We start from the raw sequence: 6,184 nt of genomic DNA, 5'->3' as shown, positions 1-6,184 counted from the left end.
GTAATCAAACAATGTAGTACTGGAATAAGGACAGGCATGCAGACCAATGGAATAGAAAAGAAAGTCCAGAAATAGGCCCTCATATCTATGGTCAACTGATTTTCAACAAGAGTGTAAATGCATGCAAATGCGGGGAAAATGGTGATCTTCAGCAAATGGTGATAAGAAAACTAGATTTCCTCATGCAAAAGAATGAATTTTGGCCCCTACCTCATAACCATATACAAGAATTAACTTAAAATGGATCAAGGACCTAAATGTAAGTGCTAAAACCAATAAAACTCTTAGAAGACAACACAGGGGCAAATCTTTATGACCTTGGAGTAGGCAGTGGATTCTTAGATATGACACCAAAAGCAAAAGCAGCCACAACAAAAATTAGATAAATTTAACTTCAAAATAAAAATCTTTGTACCGCAAAGGACATTATCTACCATTTCACATCCACTAGGATGGCTTTTATAAAATAACAACAACAAAAACAAAATGGAAAATAACAAACATTTGTGAGGATGTGACAAAAAGAAGCCCTCGGGCATTGCTGGTGGGAATGTAAAATTGTGCAGCCATAGTGGAATGTAGTTTGGCAGTTCCTCTGAAAGTTAAACATAGAATTACCAGATGAACCAGCAATTCCACTCCTAGGTATATATCTGTAAGGAAAGAGTTTAATTTTTATATGAAGGTGAAGCCAGAGCTGGCTCTGCAGTTGGAGGAGGGAGGGAAAGGGGTTCTAGTGACTTTGGTGCCAAGAATTTGAAAAGTGGTGCCAAAGCAAGGGTGGGTCCAAAGCAAGGGCTGGCCAGTGGTGAGAAGTAGTGCCAAGTTTGAAACGCCTCACCAGGAGGGAAAGCAGTGCTGAGCGGCTGGAATGTAGGGAATGGGAGCTGCAACTCAGAGTGGGAACCCACGTAGGTTAATTAGACTTCTCAGATAGGCTGTAACCCCTGAAGTACCCAGTCAATGGGGAACAGGGGAGGGACCTGCATGTTAGGTTTAGGGTATAAATGTCAGTGTTGCCTATACTTGCAAGATCACTAATAAAATTCTTTTCTCCTCCATAATCGAGTGAGCTTTTGTTCTCTTACAGGTGCAGCTTTCTTTCTAACAATACCCCAAAGAATTGAGAGTGAGGACTTGAACAGATACTTGCATAACATTGTCTTATAATGGCATTATTCACCATAGTCAAAAGGTGGAAACAATCTAACTGCCTGTCAACAGATGGATGGATAAACAAAATGGGGCATATATGCACAATGGAATATTATTCAGTCATAAAAAGAAATGACATTCTGATACATGCTACAGCATGGATGAACCTTGAAAACTTATGCTGAGTGAAATAAGCCAATTGCATGCAGACAAATAATGCATGAGTTCATTTATATATAAAATATCTAGAAATAACAAATTCATAGAGGTAGAAATTAGAGGTTACCAGGGGTAGAGGAATGGGGAGAAGGGAAGTTGGTGGTGGTGGACAGTGCTTGTAAATTTTGAAATTGTGAAAGAAATATTTTATGTTGAATAATAAAATCTTCGAATTTGAATTAATTTAAAATGTCTCCCCTTACCTTGAAGGGATCTTCTGTTGGCAGGAGCCAGGGAAGGGGCTGTGATCATTCCTTTCTTTGTGCCCATCTTATATTCCCATGCCTCTTCTCCCAACTTGCTAAATGTGGTTTCCTCTAAGGAGGAGGAAGAGGGGAGGTAAAAGGGTTAAGAAAGTTCTGTCTCATATTGTAAGATGGTATTCTCTGGGCCTAGTATTTAAAACTGATTTTTTCCTGGTGCAGGCATTTATGGGTTCTTCAGAGGACTCCCCTAGGAACATACAAGGATACTTTCCATGAAAGGAGCGTTACACTTTTCTTCAACTTGCTGCTCCCTCCTCAGTCCCTATCTTTTGGTCAACCCCACTCCACACAGGCTATTCCTGTGCTCCTTCCAGCAGTGCTTCTTGGCCAAGATTGAAGAGGTCACAGACTAGATCTCTCCCCTTCATGGTCACCAATGGCTAGACAGCCCTCACTAATGCCACATGGTCCAAATATTAAATAAGGCTTACTGGGTAACATCCTACGAGCAGAGATGCCACAGAGTGTAGACTCTGCTCATTTGTATTCTACCTGGAGCCATGCATCACCCAGCAGAGGTAGGCTGGGTGGAGAATGGCCAAGTTCTGGTAGAGCAGAGCCCCACTCCCACGATGCATTCTATATTTATAGGAAAAGAGGGACAAGGACCATCTATATGCCCATGTAAAGACAGAAAATCCCTGGTGGGGAAAGTGACCTTACAAGAAAGGAAAGTCTTCAGCTGTTTGGAATTAGCTTGCACTTTCTCTTTGAATCAACTCAGACCTGGTAAGCCTGCTTAAGCATATATAGCAGTTTGACATTGTTTATAAATTCCAAAAATAGATATTAGATTATGTTTGTGAATTGGTCTGTTCCTCTGTCATATTAGATTATATTGGATTCAGAGGTTTCACTTTTACTTGACTGAGTTGTGATATTGGAGCCCCGGGAAGTAAACACACAGAGAGGCAGATACAAAAGCAAAGAGAGAAGGCTCATTAGACATGGCAGAGGCCCCGGAAAGAGAGACGAGCCGTTTGCTTGACAGTCTCCAGCTGACCTTGTGGAGAGAGCAGAGCAACTGAGCCCTGAGCAGAATGAGGCCAGGGAGAGAGGCAAGACTTACCCCAGCCTACAGGTGAGATTGGGAAGAAGCTGTGACCATGGAGCCTGAAGATGTCAGCGGATGTCAACAGCCACCTTGCCCCAACACGTGGCAATAGACTTTGGTGAGGGAAGTAACTTAGACCTTATGGCCTAATAACTGTAAACATCTACCCCAAATAAACACTGTTTATAAAAGCCAACAGATTTCTGGTACTTTGCATCAGCACCCCTTTGTCTGAATAATGCATCATCGTTTGCCGAAACTGGGACGGCAGGCCCATCCCAAATCAGCCAATCTCTCCCTGCCTCCCTACATGGGAGTGGTTAATGAATCGACCTCTTCCTTTAAAATTTTCAAGTGGGAGTCAGCTACCAGCCTGCTGTATCTCCCTGTGTGTGTAAGGTGAGTGTAAAACTCTAGCAGTCTTGTTGAAGCCTCTCACTCTTGACTAAGGGGCTGGCACCCCCTATCCTCCATTCTGGGGACGGGACAGGAGTCACGGAACAGCTCTCTTCAAAGAAACCTTCCTGGCAAATTTCCTTTTGATCTTTTCATAACTTCAATATGTAGGTGGCTTCTGACTACCTACTTTGAAATTTTTGCATAGTGTATTCTTTGAAATAAAATCTGTTTCTTACTTCATTGAAACTGGGCATGGAAGAGTCATGAAGACTTTAACAGCGATTCTCAAACAATCACCAGAGAAGGTTTAAAAATTCCTGTGCCTTCCCACCCTCACCCCTACCTGCACCCCCACAACAACAACAACAATAAAATCCTATGCCCTGGCTGCATCAAGACCAAGTAAATCAGTCCCTGGAGGTGGGATCCAGGCCGCAGTATGTGCAAAAGCTATCTGGGTGATGCTAATGTACAAACAAGGTTGAGAACCACTGCTTCTGTAAAAACAAGTCTTTGGAAGGGGGAACAGAATTACTTTTGGTGATGAAACATAACCTCAACCCGCTTTGCTTCCAATCAAATTTATCCAGTTCATCTTGCACATGACTTTTTTTTTTTTAATTTATTTTTAATTTAAGTAACATATATATATGTTACTTTTGGTGTGTGCCTTTTAAAACCAGGCATCCAACTTCCACTCTGTGTTGCAGTTTGTGCAGAGATAGTTGGCTGCAGCCAATGGTGTTTCTGGGAATTGCCCAGAACCCATTTTTTGCTTACTTTGGTATGTTTGTTTCCTTTTGTCTATTAAGCTTTGTCACTGGACTTTCAAGTTTTGCTCTCCATCTCTTGGCTTGGAAAATTCTTAATAACTTTATTTAAAAATGTGCATTCAGTTCCTCATTCACTCCTTGATGTGGACATCAGTGAATGCACGCCACAGCCTCTGTTGAGTGATTTCTGGTTTCCTTTGCTTAACAGACTCTTTAGAATCCCACCACTTGCTTGGACCTCTCCCTGTCCCTTGCCCACTTATGACCACCTCTAAGAGCCAAGATATAGTCATCTACTATGTTAAAGGTACTGTTAAAACTAAATTCTTTCTGTATCTCTTACTCCTAGGTATTGCCTGGAAGCTTTTGGAAACAGAACCTTAGGGCCTCACCCTAGACCTACTGAATCAAGATCTTGCTGGTGAAGTGTATTAACAACCTTTCCAGGTGATGCTAGTGCAGTCTCAAATTTGAGAAGCTCATCCTAATGGCACTGAGACCAGTAGGCCAATATGAAAAAGCTAATCTAAAAACAATCACTACTGAATCTACTAAAAAGCTGTGGTAATAATGTCTCCTTGTTAAAATAAACGAGGTGCTAGTTCACCTCACAACTCTGAGGTGTCTTTTCCATTCTTCTCCTGCCTCATGTGTCTTCCTTCTTTCCCTCTTGCACTCTCTTGCCTTGTGTGCCGTTCAGATAGCCAGGTGGGAGCCAACAGACCTTGTGTTCACTTGTGTGAAACAGTGAGCCACGGATGGGGATTTGAAACTGGTTTTCCCACTGCTGTGGCTTGCTCTGTCGGTGGCGGTGGGGTCTGGCTGCAGACGAGGGGTCGGTCCAGCTTGGGACGAGGGGTCGGTCCGGCTTGGGACGAGAGATCGGTCCGGCTTGGGACGAGGGGTTGGTCCGGCAGCAGACGAGGGGTCGGTCTCACAGGGGTTGTGCGGTTCGGCTGACAGGGTCGCCCGGCGAAGCCGGTGACGAAGGGGTCGCCCAGAGAAGCAGGCGACGAACTGGGGACAAGGGAGGCCAGGCCCTTGTCGGGGGCTCTCAGGACTGGAGGGCGCACGGCAGAAGAACTACCGCGGAGACGAGGTAAACACGCAGGTCCAACTTTATTGAGGAAGTGGCTACAGTTTTATAGGGGCTGGGGAAGGCTGATTGGTCGAAGTTATGCCGTGTTCTGATTGGCTGCCGCAAGCAGTTACTGGGGAGAAAGGTCGGTGGGAGGTACTGGAAGGGGGAGGGGTGGTTAGGGATTGGCTGTTGCTGTTGCTGGGGGAAGTGGCAGGGTTTAGGGATTGGTGGCTGCTGTTGCTGGGGTGGAGGGCAGACTTGAGTTTCCCGCCTTGTGCCTGGCTGTTGCTGCTGTGGGGGGGGGGGGGGGGCAGGCAGACTGGAATTTTCCGCCCTGCGCCTGCGCAGGGAGAAAGAAGAAGAAGGGTGTTGCCTCATAAGGCATCGTGTGGCGCTATCCGGGAGGAGGGGCGGCCGCGGAAGCATGGCTGCCGAGAAGGGGAGACCCGAGGGCACTCTGCGCCCATGCCGAGCTCCCTTCAGGGGTGGCGGTGAGTCCGACCAGCCACCCTATTATGGGGGCAGCGGCTTGGAATTAGGCCTACCGCGGCCGCTCCCCTGCCAGGCCAGCAAACCACACTTCAGCCCGAGGGGTGACCGCATCCCACCTAATGAGGTGGAAGAGAAGGGAACATTAGTTTGAGGGGATATATCATTAGAACTGGGAGGAAGCAGAGCCTGCTTTTAAAGCTCCTCGCAGAATCACCCGAAGGGCTTGTGAAAAGCACAGGTTGCTGGGCGTCACTCCCAGAGTTTCAATTTATTAGACAGGCTAGGGTTCAAGTTTCTTCATTTCTAACAAGTTCCCAGGTGATTCTTAAGGCTGCTGGTCTGAGAACCACTGACTACACAAAGTAATAGACAATAGAGACAGGAGCACAGGTCGGGGAGCTAGAGAGGCCTTCCCAGAGAAGAAACGCTTGAATTTAGGGATGTTTAGGGCGATTGCTTTTCTTTGCTAAAAAACCTGAGGTTTTTTAGTTACCCTCCCCACCTCGTTGCCAATAAACCTATGTATGGAAAGCTAATTCAGAAAGTAATCTGACTTGTGCTTACTCTAAAAAGAACTGAGCTTCCAGTAAGGGTGGGTATCACTTTCAAACTTGAGGAATTTGAGAAAAGTGAGTGTATAGAGAGAAGCTTCTGTAAAAGTTTAATAACTAGAGCAAAAGAGGTAATTTCCAACATGTTAGAAGTGGATGATGTAGGGGGGAAAAAACTAATGCAAAATTGCTAA

This window comes from Dasypus novemcinctus, chromosome 8 (genome assembly GCF_030445035.2).
Source record: "Dasypus novemcinctus isolate mDasNov1 chromosome 8, mDasNov1.1.hap2, whole genome shotgun sequence".
NCBI classification, from domain to species: Eukaryota; Metazoa; Chordata; class Mammalia; order Cingulata; family Dasypodidae; genus Dasypus; species Dasypus novemcinctus.
Note: the sequence above shows the minus strand (reverse complement) of the source record.